This window comes from Hibiscus syriacus, unplaced genomic scaffold (assembly GCF_006381635.1).
Source record: "Hibiscus syriacus cultivar Baekdansim isolate YM2019G1 unplaced genomic scaffold, ASM638163v2 tig00111772_pilon, whole genome shotgun sequence".
In the NCBI taxonomy this organism is placed as follows: Eukaryota; Viridiplantae; Streptophyta; class Magnoliopsida; order Malvales; family Malvaceae; genus Hibiscus; species Hibiscus syriacus.
In genome coordinates this window covers 1,345,669-1,365,050 of record NW_024063173.1, presented here as the reverse complement: position 1 = coordinate 1,365,050, position 19,382 = coordinate 1,345,669, and the positions used below count along the sequence as shown (strand labels likewise).

At 35.3% G+C, this 19,382-nt stretch overlaps 1 pseudogene; it reads right to left on the bottom strand.

Annotated features, from left to right (window-relative positions):
• Window positions 1-824: 824 nt before the first annotated feature.
• On the bottom strand, window positions 825-1,958 carry LOC120170076 (annotated as a pseudogene).
• Between the last annotated feature and the right edge of the window lie 17,424 nt (window positions 1,959-19,382).

Here is a 19,382-nt window from a genome sequence, read left to right as displayed (position 1 = left end):
CGATTTACAGACAGGAGTTACACAAAAGGAACGCCAGAAAAATACTAGCAAAGAAAAAGTGATTTCGAGGCTATTGTAAACGATTCGAAGTAATAAAGGGTACATTTTCAATCAATCAAATGTAAGTTTTGGATCGTTATTTTACCTTTCAATTTAAACTTTCAACTTTCTTAATTAAAGACAACTGGAAATTACATAGTACCGAAAGGGCGGTTCAAGGGTGTTAATCCTTCCTTGACCGTAACCGACTCCCGAATCCGACATATCACTGGTAAGACGCAGATCAGGTAAGAAATAAGGTATTCGATCAACCCACTTTTCGTAAAGTAAATGATCGGTGGCGACTCCCAATCCATTTTTCAAGTCGAAGCCCAATTCCGGGGCACAACCGAAAGACGGCTGCGACAACTCACATCCTTGATATTCATAGTGCTCGAACCCGGGAGCTCAAGGAATAACAACATTTCATTTACTATTTAAATTTTTTAATTACAAATAATAATAATATAATAATAATAATAAATAATAATAATAATAATATTTTTCAAAAATAATTATAAGAATAATAATAATAATTGTAAGCATAATTGAGTAGGTCAAAAGTTGAATAAATGTAGATATTTGATAAAACAAGCTAGTAATGGGTTAGCCTTTCTTCCACTATTTATTAAAATTAAAAAGGTTTTGACGAAATGCAATAAAATGACCATTTTCCTCCTTGGAAAATTGTAGTAATAAATTCTTACCCATCTAATGAAGAAAAATGGAAGCTATAGGACATTTATATATTTACCATGCACAACTCCTTGGAGTACTATCTAGCTTTATCTACTACACATCCTAGGAAAAACATGCACCGCCACAACTTCAGCCCCACGCGGTGGCGCCACCTCCCAAAATCTTGCAGGTCCTTCCCCGACATCCACCACTACAATCCTTTCCCCATTATCTGAAACTGCACATATTTTCCCTCTCGCCTCTGCTACCTGCTCTGCACGTTTGAGCTGTTCCAACTCAATCACTTTCACCCAACAATCTCTTTCACTATCGTATCTGCGTAAGCTACCTTTGACTTCATCAACCATATAAATCACATCTTCATCCATGGCGGCGGCTGGCCCATTCCATCCGGCAACCATGCCTTGAGGCATCTCTTCCCACTTATCCAATCCCACATTGTAAACTGCACATTCTTTCACTGCATTGCCTTTGACATTAACCATGCAAACCTTCCCTCTATACCCAACTGCTTCCACTGCTTCTCTGCTAAACCTTCCATCTTTAAGCTCTGCCTTGTTTTCCCATCTCCAATATTCTCTTTTCTTGTTTAGGTCCCATTTTTCCAGTAACCTCGCCACATCTCCCTTGTAAAGGGAGCCAATGCCGCTTGCCATGTAGACCATACCTCAGACTGAGCCTATAGCGCACAACCACCGTGGGGTGGAGATTTGGGGGTCGTAAAACCAGCTGTTGGACTCCGGGTTAAAGACTAAAGGGATGGAAAGTGCAGGTAAAAGCTTGTGACCTGTTGCAGCTATGAGGATTAACTGATTGGAGACTATCAAGGATTGTATCGGAAGGCTCCGGGATAGAAAAGAAGGGTGACGATGGAGGAGATGAAGAGGAGGGTCTTGTGGAAGGCTAGGAAGAGGTGTCCAAGATGATGAGATTGGATAAAAAGAGATGAAATCAATTGTGTTTTGAGGAACAACTTGTCCAGGGTATCTCAGAGTGGGATTTTGCAGAGGAGAAACAAGAGCAAATAGGGAGAAGAAGGAAGGGAAAGATAGAGAGTAAAAGAAGCGACGCCATGGATGGCAAACAGAGAAAAGAAGGGAAGGAGAAAGAGAAAAGAGGCAACGTTGAGCTAGATCATCAGGTAGACCTGGTAAAAGGATTCCATTTTCATCAAAGGAATCATTGTCAGTTTGGTTTATGCATTGAGGAGTGGTTTCCATTGAGAATAAAGTAGAATAGTAGATGGGGGAAGGAGGGGGCCATATTTTATAGTTATTTTTTTATTAATTTAGAATAAGTAAAAAACATTATATGTTTAAATAATTAACCTATTGACATTAAACACTCACACTCTTAGCATCAATGGTGTTATAGTGTTCCATCTCGATGAACCCTTAAAAAGGATTTACATATTTTATTCCTATGTTCAAGTTTGGAAAGATCAACATGTCAATCCGTGGAACTAAACTATGTGGGAATTAATGAAGTTGATATCAAATTTATAGCGATTTTCCCGATATATCACCGGTGTCCGGTAATATTACCGATCTAACACCGGTCAGACTATATTTACCGATCTAATACCCTTTGCAGGAAGGCGCGCCCCCTGCACCGCACTATATGATGATATGGCGCCACGTGGGGTAAGGCGCGCCCCCTACAGCGTGCCTTATGCTGACATGGATACACGTGTGTAAAGCGTGGCCCCTGGGGCGTGCCTTACACCACGTAGGGGTACAGTGCGGATCAGGGGTCGTGCCTTACCTTTAATTCTGAATTACATATAGCGCGGTGCAGGGGCTGCGCCATACCTTTAACTGATATAATTATATAAGACGCGGTACAGGTACCGCGCCTTGTATTGCTATAAATACCCTCATCCCCGCTGAAGTTCCTCACATCTCCTCATCTCCTCTCAACTTATTAATACAACAATTCCGTCAACGAGTCAATAATTCTGGCAATCTTCTCATATTTGATTTAAAAGTTCGTGCGATTTTTCGTTATAAGGTAATTTTGTTATAAATTTTTTTTATTATACTTATTGTTTATTATGTTTATTTGAAAAAAATATTATACTAATTATTTTCAATTAATTTTTGTGTTTGTAAAATTGGAAAGCGGGAGCATTCGTCGAAATAGTTTTGCGGTGCAGGTAATAATATAAAATTATATTATTTAAATTATTTACGTTGATGTGTAAAAATTTTATTATGTTATGTTTTCATTCATATATTATTTATTTAATCAGGTTTGTTTCAGTTATTTTTTTTACAGATTTAATATTGTCGCACTTTTAAACTGAAAGAATGGCGCGACTTTCAGCTATTGTTTATTATAATGGTGAAATTTGAGAAGATGAAACCGATGTTGTTTTCGTATCAAATGAGCATATTAAAATATCATTCAAGAGAAACATAAGTCTTGAGGAGCTGATAACGAAGTTTCGAGGAAGATTCATGTTGGAAGTAGTAGAAGAATATCGTCGTTACAATATAGATTTCCAACATCATTATTGCCATTAACTTATACAGCGTTCGAACTTTCAAACAATGATGATGTTGAAATGATGGTTGAATCTCAAAGTAATTATTCAGACGCCGATGTTGAGATGTATGCACATTTTGTTCAAGTGCGTGCTTCTCGGGGTCAATCATTAAGCTCCTACTATGGGTTGGTTGAACAAGTTGACAGCCCGACTACAATAATGTGTAATGATTTTAATGCTATAATGGGGAGACATTCATCCAAAACTCCTTACGATATGTACCAAGGTGGGTCCACAAACAATCTGTATGTCGATATGCTTCACTGGACTATTCATTCACCCAGAATCACCGCAATTCAACTCCGATGATGATGAAGTTCTAGGAAATGTGGCACAAATTGACCCTCCTGCACACATGTATGAAGCTGATTATGGTGCAATGTACGGGCCAGAATTTGCAGATATGCCTCATCTCGGTGACTATGGATATTACTCATCAATAAATAGTGGTGAGTTATCTTTAGGCATGGAGTTTTCAAGCAAAGAACAAGCGGTGATGGCTATCAAAAATTACAATATTCGTAATTCTGTTCAGTCCAGAGTCGACCGCTCCATCACCGAAAAATATGTATGCTACTGTGCCCGACGCGAAAACGGATGCAATTGGATGGTTCGCGTATCGAAGAGGAAGAGGAAAAATAACAGATGAGAACTAATAGTATACAATGGTCCTCACACATATTGTGCAGGAGGGGTCAACCAAGATCATCCCAACTTGGACTCTGAAGTGATATGCCAAGCCATCATGCCCATGGTAAAAGCAAGCTCTCATATAGCTGTTGCAGTGTTGATTTCAGCTATACAATCGCAGTATGGGTACACTGTCTCTTATAAAAAAGCTTGGCTGGCCAAACAAAATGCCATTGTCAAACTTCATGGCGAATGGGATACATCTTACAATGAACTTCCAGGTTGGTTTAGGCTGGTGCGGACGTTGAATCCTGGGACAATTGTGGACTTCGAAACCTCCTATGTATACCATAATGATCGAGTTCTTCGCGATCGATGCCAATTCTACCGGGTTTTTTGGAGTTACCCACAGTGCGTTAATGCTGTCAAATACTGCAAGCCTGTGGTCCAGATCGACGGGACTTTCTTGTATGGAAAATACAAGCAAGTTTTATTATTGGCAATTATCCAAGATGACAATCGCAACATTCTTCCAGTTGCTTTTGCTCTTGTCGAAGGAGAAGATACAGATTCTTGGGCTTTTTTCCTCCGAAATTTACGTGCACATGTTATAATGAGGGAAAACATCTGTGTCATTTCAGATCGCGGAGCTGGGATCAAAGTAGCAATGGAGTCTTTGGGTCCAATGTGGCAACCACCCTTTGTCTAACATAGGTATTGTCTCCGACACATTGCTGCGAACTACCATGGAAGGTACAAGAAGAATGATGAGCGTTAATTAATTATGCGCATGGGTAAGTGAAATTGTTGTAGTTTGTTTTCTTTTCGATCGTTTTAATTTTGCAAAGAAAGTAGGTTAGTAAGTTATACATTTTTTGATCAGGTTACGAACTACTTCCTCGAACATTTGAATCAATGCTTTAATATTTACGAGCGAAGAACGAGGAAGGATACGATTATATCAGCCTCATCGATAAAGAAATATCGACGAACGCATATGATGGTGGATATCGATATGGACACATGACGACCAACTTGGCAGAGACAATCAATTCAACCTTAAAGGGTGCACGTCACTTACCAGTAGCGGCTTTGGTAAAGACTATATATTTTTGTTTGGGGGCGCTATTTGCGAAGCTCGAGGGACAAGCTCAAACCTGGATGCAAGGCGGTCATGTCTATCACACTAGATTAGTTGCAGATCTATAGAAAAAAATTTCTGCATCAAATTGAATGTCTGTAACAAGCTTCTCCAGAAGGCATGAAATGTTTTGTGTCACAGAGTTGCCGCGACCTCTTCAAGGGATTGAAGCTGTGTCGTTAAGAGTAAATCTAAGGGACAGAACGTGCGACTGCGGGTTTTTTCAAGCTCTGAAGTATCCATGCTCTCATGTGATAGCAGCTTGCTCGCATACACGTCAAGACTATAACCATTTTGTGAATCCCGTATACCTACTATCTGAAGTTTTTAAGGTATACGAATTTGAGTTTCCCCCCATAGGTAATAACAAAGACCCTGATGAGGTTCAAGATTGGCTTCTGATTGTACCAAATCTGAGTTTATCGAGGGAGCTTGGTCGTCCAAAATCCAATCGAATTTATTCTGATATGGATATTCGAGAAAGATCTAGACAAGACAGAAGATGTGGGCATTATAGAAACCCAGGACACACTAGAAAAACATGTCCACTCTTGTTGCCATCAAGTAACAATTGATGAGGAAATGATGTATTTGTTTATCAAATAATAATTCTTGTACTTTAATTTACATTTACTTCATGTTAATGTCATTCGAAAATCGCTTATGAAGTTTAAAAAACGATACAATAATACGAGATTGGACGTTTGCGTTATATGTGATTATAATAAAAGAGATAATAAGTGACAAACTTAAGAATGTTATCGAACGATACAATTAAATTTTATCAAACTGATAACAATTTGGTATTTCAAAATAATTTTAAATACAACAAACTTACAATAAGTATTAAATGGTAATTGATAACCAAATTACAATAACTGATATTAAATGGTAATAAACAAAATTAACTGAAATACATTAAAAAAAGTCCAACAAATTTAACAAAATAAAGTATGTATTAAATGAGAAATAATAAAAAAATTACAAGTAAAAAGTCCAATAAACTAAATACAAATATAATAAAAAATAAAATCTATCGATGCCTGCGACGTGAATGTGTTCCGCAGGGCGGTGGATGTCGGTCTCGAGGAGGATTTCTTCGTATCACTGGTTGTGACTCCTCGTTGTCATCATCGTCACCATCATCATCACCGTCGTCGTCGTCGTCATCGTCATCGTCGTCGTCGTCCTGAGTAGGTACATTAGGTTGATGAGGAGCTGATGAAGATGAAGCACCTCCATAGAATAAGGACCCTGGAGGTGTATGACTGACCATCCCATCGGCCTGCGAAAACTGGGAAAACTCATAAAACCCAGACATCGCTGAATGTGAAAACTGTACAGGAGGTGTCTGTGCTGCGACCATGGGTAATGAGGCTGAACCTGCCAAATATCCAACATATGAACCCCACGTCGGATCTACAAACATAGACCCATAATAGCCTCCAGGAGGGGTCATTTGTGACGGTGGCGGTGGTAGGGTCATAAAACCAGGTGAAGACGGCGGTGGCGACATCTGGTAATGAAAAGGCGGTGGTGGCATCATATATGGTTGCGAGGGCTGCTGTGAAGGTCCTGCTGGTGCAACTGAGGATGAACCGGAAGCAACTACTCTCCGTCCATGAGTCGGGGGATGATGGTGCTGCGTCGGTAACCGTCTCTGACGACGTCGTGGAAAGGTCTGCCCTCATGCATCCTCGGGAAGCAGAAACAGTTTCCCGTTACTGTTGAACCACTCGTAATAACCATTAGCAACCATCAAAAGGTCAAGTATAATAGGCTCTCTACGGGAAAGGCGCCGATGTCGATCCTCCCACAACACGACCTACGCATGATGCCTCACCAGCCAATCCGTATCTGTCTTGCCGCGTCTATCTGTGCCATGCAACTCGTCCATATTGCGAGGTTCTTCCGGAATTGGTTGAAAACAACCAAATTGTCGGAGCACGCGATCAGTGGAGTGCCACTCGACGGTCGCTTAACAGATCAAGGGGACCATCACCATCCAAACAACTGATGGTCTCCTCAACTCAGGTGGGATCACCGCCCTCACATCATCAGTAGAATATGTCACCCATTCAAACTAAAACAAATATATATTATTTTTATCAAAATAATAATCTAATTATATAACTGTAATCTAAAATCGATTTTTAAACATTAAAATTCATACCTGTGTGCCAGCCTACTGATCGATGAGCACCCTAATTTTTTCTAAATCATCAGGTAGCTCCTGATGATTTTTCCTATCGGTAGACCACCTATTCGAGGAAAAGAAATTATTATCCGTTGTATAAAATGATTATTATATAAAATCAGTTTTACAATTACCTCAATAGTAGTGAAAATACGAATGGGTTCTTGACAACGGGACATAAAAAGGGCAATTGATACCATGCCCAAGACTGAAGGAGCAGGAGACATCCGCCGATAGCATTACGCCTGTAGTCAGTGGCTCGACACATCTCTCTGTACAGGAAAGCCCAAACTGCCGAGCCCCAACTAAGTGATCCGGCCAGATGAAAGTCTCCTAGGTGTCGCAACCACATGCAGTGAACTTGGTTGCGCGATTTATCCGGCATCAACAACCCTCCTATCAGCTGCAATATGCATGCCCGTGCATACATTTTTACTTCATCCTCAGACGCGTCCTCGCTCAAATCACGAAAATTTGCATCTGACCAATTTAACGGTATCCGACCACCGTTAAAATTTTTCGGGACACGTCCTAGATTATCCCGACACAAAGTAGTCCATGAACCATGCACGATCCCCGATATCACATCTCCATCCACCAGAAGCCCAAGGTGCATAGAAACATCCTCAAGCGTGATCGTGCACTCTCCGCACGGAAGATGGAATGTGTGGGTCTCTGGTCTCCACCGCTCTACTAAGGCAGAAATCAGGTCTGGCTTTATCTTACAGTGACCCTGATATCTACCTATATAACCGAATCCAGCATCTACTAAATACGGGAGGACACGGCTGGGTATCACTAACTTAAGATTCCTAATAAAAGGATCTAATACAAGGTCCTTCTCCTAAAATTAAATAATTACAAAAATTAATTCTTAATCTAATAATCATGCATTAAATAAATCAATAATTTATTACTAATAATTTAAATTAAATTAAAACGTTAAAATGTTACCGTATCAGCAAAGTGTCGAGAAATATGATTTGCATCCAACCGAAGTAGACCGTCTGTCATTTTATATCTGTAAAAAAATTATATAAGTAAAATATTAAATAAATTAAATAAATTAATTAAATACAAAATATTAAAAATATAATAAAATATACCTTGAGAGAAGTTGAGAGAATTTGAGAGAATTTGGTGTGATGAAAGTGATTGAGGATGGGGGTATTTATAGGGAGATTTGGGGTGTGAATTATCGGGGGTATATATGTAATTACACATATGGCGCGGTGCAGGGGGCGCGCCTTCCTGACGCGTGTCAGATTCTGGGATAAGGCGCGGCCCCTGCACCGCGCCATATGTGTAATTACACATATACCCCGCGCTTTACACACGTGTATCCATGTCAGCATAAGGCGCGCTGCAGGGGGCGCGCCTTACCCCACGTGGTGCCATATCAGCATATAGCGCGGTGCAGGGGGCGCGCCTTCCTGTAAAGGGTGTCAGATCGGGAAATATAGTCTGACCGGTGTTAGATCGGTAATATTACCGGTCACCGGTGATATATCGGGAAAATCGCCCAAATTTACTGTCTATATTGTTATTTTTTTTTATATTCACCTATATTTATTCTATTAATTATGATCGAATGCTGCAGAGGCGAGAACAACTTTATTAATCCAATTTGTTCCATTCACAAATGTTAAGATTCAAACTTCTGACCTTGCTTGGATCAAATGTTTAATCCCACTAGATCAATTGATTGTTTGTTTTACTAGTTATTTTAAATTAGGCTTAATATAAAAAATAAGTGTTCAAATTATATTATTTTTCCTATTTAGGTATCTAAATTATTTTTCGATCAATCCAGGTGCCTAACGTTACAAATGTTACCATTTTAAGTGTCTCGACTTAAAAAATAAATTATTATATTTTAAAAAATATATATATTTTTTAAAAAAATCCCCCAGCATCCCTCCCTCCCTCCCTCCAACCCACCCCCTTCCCCTCATACCTCTCTTTCTCGTTCCCCTCTCCCTCCTGTAATTTTGTAAATTACTAGAACATGACACGTGTCATTTAATGAAAATTTTTAATTATTACGTCCGAGACACTTAAAATGGTAACGTTTGTAACGTTAGATACCTAAATTGACCGAAAAATAATTTAAGCATCTAAATAAGAAAAACTGTATAATTTAAACACTTATTTTTATATTAAGACTTTAAATTATTGTCTCTTGAAAAATTAAAAATAAGTAAATATTTAATATATTAAAGATGTATAATTATATAAATTATCTATAAATATGATTATAATTAATCTTTAAAATAAATTTAAATGAACTTAACTTTAAAATTTTATGATGATATATAATCATCTAATTTATTAAAGATATATCGAATATTAATCTCATAAAACTGCGGAGAAGAATGTCACACGGTTTGATTAGGACTATTTCTCAAAAGATTTAAATTATTTTTTTAACAATAAAAATTAAATTTCATTAATAACAATAAGAGAAAGAATCAAAATTACAATACACCCAATCATACAAAAAAAAATGGAGATAATAGTCACACAAAAATTTCATACAAAAGCAAAAATAGTAAACTTAAATATACGAAAAAAATTTGAAATAATCTCTTGAGAATTACGTCTAACATAAAAAAAAATCCAATAACCTTTATAATTTTTTTTTGTTTCTGTTGAACGAGACACTTTATAAAATGATAAAGAAGTGATGAGCAAATCAAACTATCTGGAAGACTGTTTCTCTACAAAATTCTAATTATATCGAGGAATAACATTTTATTAAAGAGGGAATCTAATTATAGGTGACCACCAACGAATCAATAAAAAACAAATGCTGTGAGGATTTTTGTGCAATAACGAAAACGTCCACGAAATTACGTGAAAAACGTACTTTGTTTAGCTCATTTATGGATATAGATATTTTGTTTGGTTCTTGAAAAAAATCAATGATTTGGTTCTTTTGAAGTCATGAAATAAATAGTAGCCATGCATGGTATGTAGTGTATGCTTAGCTCATTTATGGAGATAGATATTTTGTTTAGGATTATTATTTTTGTACAACCACTTTTGCTCTTCCTTGCCGCCATATAACTCTAGCAACTTCCACTTTTTCCTCTGCAAAATCTTGTGCTTCTCAGTATATATAATATTTCATTTTAGTCGTTTAGATCTTTCATTTTCATTAAAAGCAGTTTAGTTTGAGAATATTAAAGGGTTAATGGAAAAATTTATTTACTTTTAAATAGTACGAGGTGATTATAAGATAATATAAAGACCCTCAATCATATTAAATACTCAAATACCCTTGTAAATGTCGTACTCGAAGCCGTGACCTCTAGTGATAATAATCATACCTTTAACCACTAAAGTCGCTTAACTCGTACGTAATGAACAAGTTTAATACTAAATATTGGGTTTGAAAAATCATTTTATAATTAGATTTGAGTATACTTTTATATAATTTCAATATAATATTTTTAACTTATAATTTGTAATTATTATTATTATTTGTAAATATTATTTATAATATTTGTAAAAAATCATTTTATAATTAGATTTGATTTTTATATAATTTGTAATTAGATTAGATTATTATTATTTGATTTTTATAAAAATCATTTTATAATTTGTAATTACATAATTATTTCCTTGATTACACTTTTATTATTATTATTATTATTATTATTATTATTATTATTATTATTATTATTATTATTATATGCTAGAGAATTTTTATAATGAAAAATAGTTTTTAATATAACATGATCTTTTATGAAATGAACTTTATATATATATATATATATATTAATTATTATTCTATACAATATATATATATATATAACATATTATAATATTTTTATAATAAAAAATAATAATCTTTAAATATAACATATTTTTATATAATAAGAGAAGTAGGCTTACAAAGGCCAAGTTTTACTTTCTTTATAATTAGTTTTTTATGACAATATTTTATAAGATAAAAACAACTGATTTTATTAAAAATAGAAAAATATTCAAATTGTAAACAAAATTTACAACCACAATCGTAAACTATAACACATAATAAGAATATTTTTCTATAATTATTAACACAAGAAACTAGTAACTTAAGATCACACAAGGACCATATAAAGAAAATGTTAGAAACATAATCAATTAAACTTGAATAAAAGGTAGATACGAATAGATATGACTGTATTGACAAACGAGCCATAAAAGGGATCAAACTATTATAAGATCACCGACAAAATGCAAATCAAAATCGAGCGACGTGAGAAAACTATCCACGAAAGTTAATCACGTATCAAAATTCAATCCGATAGTCCAAAACAGGGAAGATCAACATGATAATAAATGAGCGCCATCTTGATCAGTCGTGGCGATGTCAAATCTAACCTTGAGAAAAAGGATAAACGAAAATAAATGTCAAATGACCGAAATCTTACGAAAAGACAGAGAAAACGTGTCATAAATGTAGAGGAAAATGTGCCATAAAGACAGAGTTATTAAAAATTAAAAACAAGAAAAAAACAAAGATACAAAATAATAAAATAAAAACAATGAATACATACGGTCGGTGACCAATACTAAGGTTGGTGTCACTATCGATTATAAATATGAAGAGAAAAAAGATTAACGTCCACACAAGAAAAAGAGAAAAAACTAAGGTTAAATACCCTAACTATTAAATCAAGTTTTTTTTATGACAATTCATATATAGCCAAATCAATGATTAATATATGTATAGCTTTATAAATCTAGTTGGATTAGTTTATGAAAAAAAAAGATATGTATTTTGATTCAGATGATGAATAATTTGATTAAGGAACAAAAATGATAAGAATGAGTATATATTTGCTACAACTACTAGCTTTCCTCACATTTGAACAAAGTCTTCTTGCTTAAGTGGCTTGGTCATGATATCAACTACTTGTTCTTGTGAAATAAATGTTGCAGCTCAAAAGTGAAAGCATGTGTCGATGTGTTTACTTCTCCCATGTATAACTGGATTCCTTGATAACTTAATAGTTGAGTTGTTATCACAATATAAAATAGTAGGACTTGTTTGAGTTCGTCCCAATGCCGCAAGTTTCTGCCTGAGCCACACAGCTTGACATGAACTTCTTGTTGTAGCTATAAATTTTGCTTCAATTGTTGAAAGACTCACCATTGGTTATTTCTTTGACCTCCATGAGATAGCAGCTTCATTCATCATGAATACATAGCCTGAAGTATTTTTTCTATCTTCAACGTCATTAGCATAATCACTATCTGTATAGTCGATAAGATCTTTTCTATCATTTTTCTTATAGAATAACCCAAACTCACAAACCCTTATGGTTGCTCAACAAAAATGTCTTCAGTTATTTCTCCATGTAAGAAGGCAAATTTGACATCCAATTGGTAAATAGACCATCCATGATGTGCAATTACAACAATGACTAATAAAATGGTCTCCACGCGAGTGATAAAGCAAACATCTCCGTATAATCCTCACCATATTCTTGAGTGTATCCTCGGACCACCAATCGAGCTTTATGCTTGCTGACTTATCCATTCTCACCATGCTTAGTTTTGAAGATCCACTTGACTCCAATCTTTTTAACATCACTCGAAAGGTCGTTTAAAATCAATGTGCCATTTCTTTCTATAGCTTCAATCTCTTCTTGCGTAACTTGCCTTCAAATTGGATTCTTTTTGGCTTCTTCATAGAGAAAAGGATCATCTCCTTCGCTGATAGCAATGTGAGATTCAAAATCATCATCGGAGAGCCCATCACCAATTACATAATCGCGCATCCAAGAATGTTGAGTGCGTTGCCGTCTTGGAAATAGTTGTTCTAGAGTTTCTTCTTGATGAACAACTTCATCTTGTTTTACAAAGCCTTCACCATCGCCCTCTCCATTTATGTCCTCCTTATCATCATCCACTTCAGTATTACTTGCATCTTCATTCCAATCCAATTCGGATTGTCTTGAGTTGATGAATTCTTCTCCCCAATTCTAATTGTGGTCCTCTTCAAAAATAACATCACGACTAATAATGATCCTTTTACTAATGGGATCATAGATTCAATATGCTTTTGATTCTTCACCGACTCCTAACTAAACACAGGCAATGCTGCATTTGTCTCCCACGTGCACATGAGCCACACAACCAAACACTCTAAAATACCCAACAAAAGGTCTTTTCCCACTTCAAGCTTCCTCCGACATCTTGTTCTGTACTATTAACGTCGGACTTCTATTGAGAACATGTACAACCCAATTAACTCCTTCTGGCCAGAATTTTTTGGAAACACCTTTGGCGATCATCATGCTTTGAACCATATTCATAATGGTATGATTTTTTCGCTCGACAACACCATTTTGCTGTGGTGAATATGAAGTAGTAAGCTCCATTTTTATCTCATTTTCAACACAAAAAGTTGAGAATTTGGATGAAGTGAATTCACCTCCACGATATGTGTAATCACCATTTTTACCTCTCCATTCCAGCATCTCCACGTTGCATTTCCAGCAATTTCCAGCAGCTGCAGCAGCCCCTCCACGCAGCATTTCCAGTAGCTTCCAGCGACAGCTGCCCCTCCACATTGAAGCTATAGGTGAGTCACCACCATAGTTTGGTGACTCACCGAACCCCCCCTTATTACCCGGTCCATAGAAAGCTTTGTGGTGGCTATAAAAGCCACCACCGAGCCTGCAAAGAGAGGAGGGGAATCGATAGAGAGAGCAAGAGAAGGAAGCTAGAGAAAATACCCAACAAACAAGCACCAAAACAGAAAGAGAAGATTGTGAAAAAACTTACCGGAGCAGGGAACCCGAACGTCGCCGGAAACCACCGGAGTTCGAAGGTATTATTGTAGATATATTAAGATTAAATGCTCTTTAGGTTAAAATAATCTCAGATTCGGGTTTAGGAAAAATAAAAAGAAATTTTAGTGTAAAAAAAAATATTTCCGACCACCGCGGGTGGTGGCCGGCGGGGCTGCCGGCGTCGGAGCAAGTCGACCAACCGATGACCGGATCACCTCCGGTGAGAGAGGACTAGAGAGAAGTTAGAGAGAATTGTCATCTCTCTTTAAGAGAGAGAGTGAAAAAATGAAAAATGAGGGAAAATGAATCATTTGGGACAATTAAAGGGTATTTAAACCCTCACCAAAACTACGTAGTTTTGGTGAGGGATGTTTGTGTAATTTCTAATTTAGGTAAACCATTTACGTAGTCCTCTTGAGTTCTGTAAATTTACAATTTGGTCACTGAAATCAAATCCTAAACTTCTAATTCGGTCTTATAATTTTATTTACTTTATAATTTAGTACATGATATGCTTATATATATTTTAAGGTAAAATAACTTATTTAACCATTGTAGTTTTAATAATTATTATTCTAATCACCGATTAATAAAGGGATATTTACACTATTATTAAATATATTTTTATATTTCGAGTTAGGTTCATTAATTTAGATATCATTTTCTTTTGGTCATTTTTTATATTTTTATCATTTATATGTTTAAATTAGTATTTTATTTATTTATTTATTCATATATTTATTATTTATATTTTTATTCACTAATATTTATATGAAATGCAATATTATCAATTTTTAATTCGATTAGATAACAATGTTTACTTATTTTTAAATATTAAGAAAAGGGCAGTCTTAAAGCAACTCGATGTCAATTTTCTGATATTTTAAATAAATAAACATCTTACTTTTATAAATTATATTAATCTATTATTATTATTATTTTTAGAAAAATGTTTTTATATTTATTTATTTTTTAATATCGAAGAAAAGAGCTGTCTTAAGGCACCTAGAAGTCCTTTTCTGATATTTCTTAATAAATAAATATTTTATTTATATAAATTAATAAATTTACTTAAAATTATAGTAATAAATTTAAATTAAATATATTTTTAATTTTTAATAATAGAGACAATTTATAATTAAAAAGTACCAATTTTGGGCGTTGTAGGGGTGCTAATCCTTCCCTAAACGTAATCGACCACGAATCCCTTTTTATTATTAAAAAGAACGATTTTTTTGTTATAAACGCAGATCAGTTCATTTTTTTATTGGTGTTTTCTTAAAACTCTTTTAAAAATAATAATTTTTAGGTATTCGACCTACCTGACCCAAAAGGCCGATGGCGACTCCCAAATTATTTTTAAAACCATTTATTCACATCAATTTTCCAGCCAAGTAAAATATTTCGTGCCCGGACGAAAACCGGTTACGACAGCTTGGCGACTCTGCTGGGGACTCAGTCAAACTTTAAAATCAATTATAAATTGTCTCTATTAATTATAAATTAAAAATTCATATATTTAATTTTTAATTCTTTCTTTTCAAAATTTTTATATATACTTATTATTTTCATAATATTTATATATTTTCTTATTAATATTTCATTTTATTTGCAAATATTTTATTTCATTATTTACTTTTTCTGTTAGAGGTTTGAACATTTCTCCTCACACACAACACTTGCATTGCATAACATAAAGCTCTATAATTGAGTTTGTCCCTTTTAAGTGGGAGTGAAAGCGACGTCTTCGTGAGAATTTATTCTCCGTGTCAGACCTAGCAAGTAATTTTCGGGGTTCATATGCTCTATGTCTTCGTGAGAATTTATTCTCCGTATCAGGTATAGAGAAATGTATCCCCTCGAATTGAACTTGATCCGTTTAAGTCTGTGATGGACTAGGATTGAGGGTTTGACAGCCCCAGGGGGCATCAACAAGGACAGTTCGAGTACCTATACTCCTAGAACTGAAAACTTGCATATAATAAACCCTAGAAACTCTCCCGATCTGAAACTATGCCGAAATTTTGTCAGTAGGTATACATAAAGGAGAAATAAGCTCTAATTTTTAATTTATTTTATTTCTTTTGCTTTTTCCTGAATAAATGCATGTGAACTAGAAATCGTGCGGTTAAGTTAAATTTTCCAAACAAAGCATGGAACTAGAAAGCATGAGGTTAAGATTTATACATTGATATACAGTTTTTTTTAGTTGGTACTAACTATTCTATTTTTTTTATTTTTTTCATGTATATTACATTGCTCTAATCCGTTCATATTGATTTCTTTTGTTTGCATTACATGATCATGGCATAACCAAAAGGTGTTGACTTAAAAGACTGTTCATCATATTGGAAAGAAATCGTAAATGGACAAAAAGTTTTATGATCAAACAAAATATGATGCGGCCAAAGAAAGACATCCTGAAGAAACTACGAGGATCGAGGGAAGTTCTGTACATAGAGAACCGGCTATATTAATACCAAAAGTATTAAACAAAGATCCTACCAGATTGATACCAAAAGCAATCTATGGTAAGAGCATCAGTCAGGGCATTCAGAGTAGTGGAGATTTTTATGAAGCTCAAGCATGTTATTTGAAGGACTTGAATGACCAAAACGAGAAATTGAGCACAGAAATGAAAACCATGCATGAAGATTTTCAGAAGATCAGTCAAACCTTTCAAAATGCTGGCTTAGGAAGTACCCCAGAAGAATGGATAACAGAGGTCACCAAGCTGAAAAAGAACTGCAACATATATGAAGATCTTGTTCAAGAACTTCTTGGACAGAAAAGATCTCTTACAAGGGAAAATGAGCAACTCCAAGAAGTGACACAGAAAATGAAAGAGAATGTCATGGAAGAGGTTGTAGTCCAGACAAGCAATATGTCCCTTAAGTTGATAGACTAATTTGGCTTTGGAGAAGTTAGGAATGAAATATATCCCTATATGTAAAGTTTTGTTTGATGTACCGAAACTTTTGCGTTCAATGAAATCTGTTCTAAGATGATCACTCTTGAGTAACACCTTTTCATACATGCATTTGTATTTTGCATTTGTACATTTTTACGTTTGTATTTACATTTACATTTTTAAATTTACATCATGCATTAAAACATATTTAATTAAATAATAATGTTTATTTATTTTCAATATCAAAGAAAAGGACAGTCTTAATATAACTGGATGTCCTATTCTGGTATTTTAAATAATTTACATTTACATTTTTACATTTGCATATTTACATTTGGCATCTTTGCATTTGTATTGCACAATTTGTATTCTTATTATTACATTCACATATTTACATTTGCATTTGGCATCTTTGCATTTTTTATGTCATAATACATTAAAACATTCATTCATTAAAATAAGGATTTCAAACGAAGTGATCTTGGTTTTTCCTTGAAGCAAGAACGCTCAGCACGACACAAGAAAAATGTCTAAAGAAACTGAAGATAGGCTAGCCAAATTTGAGATAAAGCAGAAAGAAATATAAGAGGAATTGAGGAGCAAGTTGGTACAAATCGAAGCTAATTCTCAGATCGATCTACTGAACAATATGAAAGAAATGATTGGTAAGCATTTGACTGCTGGAAAGAGTCTTGTTAAAAATCCCACAAATTCTTTGGGTGTTACACCTGTTCATATTCCTGAGTTCACCTCTGTACCCCAGGAAATTCAATCACCGATTTACTTCGCTGTTAAGAACTCACCATATCAAGTTGGAGCATCGTTCCCCACTGATTGTCCTACTACTTCTGAGTTGAAGCCTGATGAATTTTGTATTAGTAATAAGGTCCTTGACCTAAACAAATCAGTTGAGAAGGAAAAATTCACTCAACAACTGGAAAATATAGAAGAGGTGATAAAATCTATAGAGACAGTTGAGTCATTTTATGGGTTTGATGCCAGATTTTGAGAAGTATAATGGGACCACATGCCATTCATATCATATCACTATGTATTGTCGTCGTATGACTGGCTATATAGAGAATGAAAAGTTGTTGATCCACTGTTTCCAAGACAGCTTATCTGGGTCTGCATCCAGATGGTATAATCAGCTAAAACGTACTCAAATACGTTCTTGGAGGGATTTAGCTCAAGCTTTTTTGGGTCAATACAAGCACATGACTGATATGGCCCCTGATCGAACAATGTTGCAAAGCATGAATATTAAGTGCAATGAAAGCTTTCGACAATATTCAAAACGATGGAAAGACGTTGCTTCTCAAGTACATCCACCATTGACTGAAAAAGAGTTCACTACTTTGTTCATCAGCACATTAAAATTTCCTTATGTTGATCACATGATAGGGGTTGTCCCTAATAATTTCTCTGACATCATCATAAGTGGAGAATTCATCAAAATGGCTATCAAGAATGGCAAGATAAGAGGCTCTGACAATACTAAAGTCAAGAAAGAAGCTGGGGTTAATACAATGAGGTCTTATTCAGTTAAACATGGTGCCAAACCTTATAGAGTGATCAAGAAGAAAAAGAATGTGCAGGGATTTCAATTTTCTCCCTTCCACTGTTCGAGTGAAAAATTGCATCCAAAAATGCTCTCAGCCAGATCAATTACTCCACAACTTGATCAATCACAGTAGCCTCCAAATGAGAATTGGACCTATAAGGAAGTTCCTTGGATAAATCAGACTGGAATTCCAAATTGTTTAGTTAAGGTTCCTGGTAACCTTAAGGGAAATTAATGTAACCAATGTAACCAAATCCTACGAAGAATATCAGGTGCAAGAAAATGGGAAAAGAAATCAAAAGGCTCCCATGGATGTAATTCGAGATTGGTCTATAGGTCTAAGAAAGAATGAGGCAGATATAACCCAGAAGACACCTCAGATACCTATATCAGATTTTCCAAAAACCAGTAAGGCAAGGGGAAACTTAAGAAATCTGGTTAATATTACCCCAGTTATAGCTGAAATGAGCATTCAGAATCCCCTCAATAACATGAGAGCATTCATTCGTTCAGAACGATCAAAGGAAGTGATAGCCTCGCGAGCAAGAAAAACTCTAAAGGTGTTTCAAGAATCTATCTCAGACCTGTACCCTCATTTTGTTAAAGCTCAATACATTACGCCAAGATTGGTGAAGGTGTCACCAAGGCCTTATGCTCATTGCTATGATCAAAATAGCTTCTGTAATTTTCACTTGGGAGTATCTGGACATTCAACAGGGAATTGTTGGTCACTGTTAAAGGAAATAGAGACGCTCGTCGATAAGGGAGTCTTGACACAAGAAATGATCAAGAAATGGGGAGCAAATAAGGATAAAAATCCTGGGCCAAGTACATACCCAACAATAGAGGAGTGATGAGT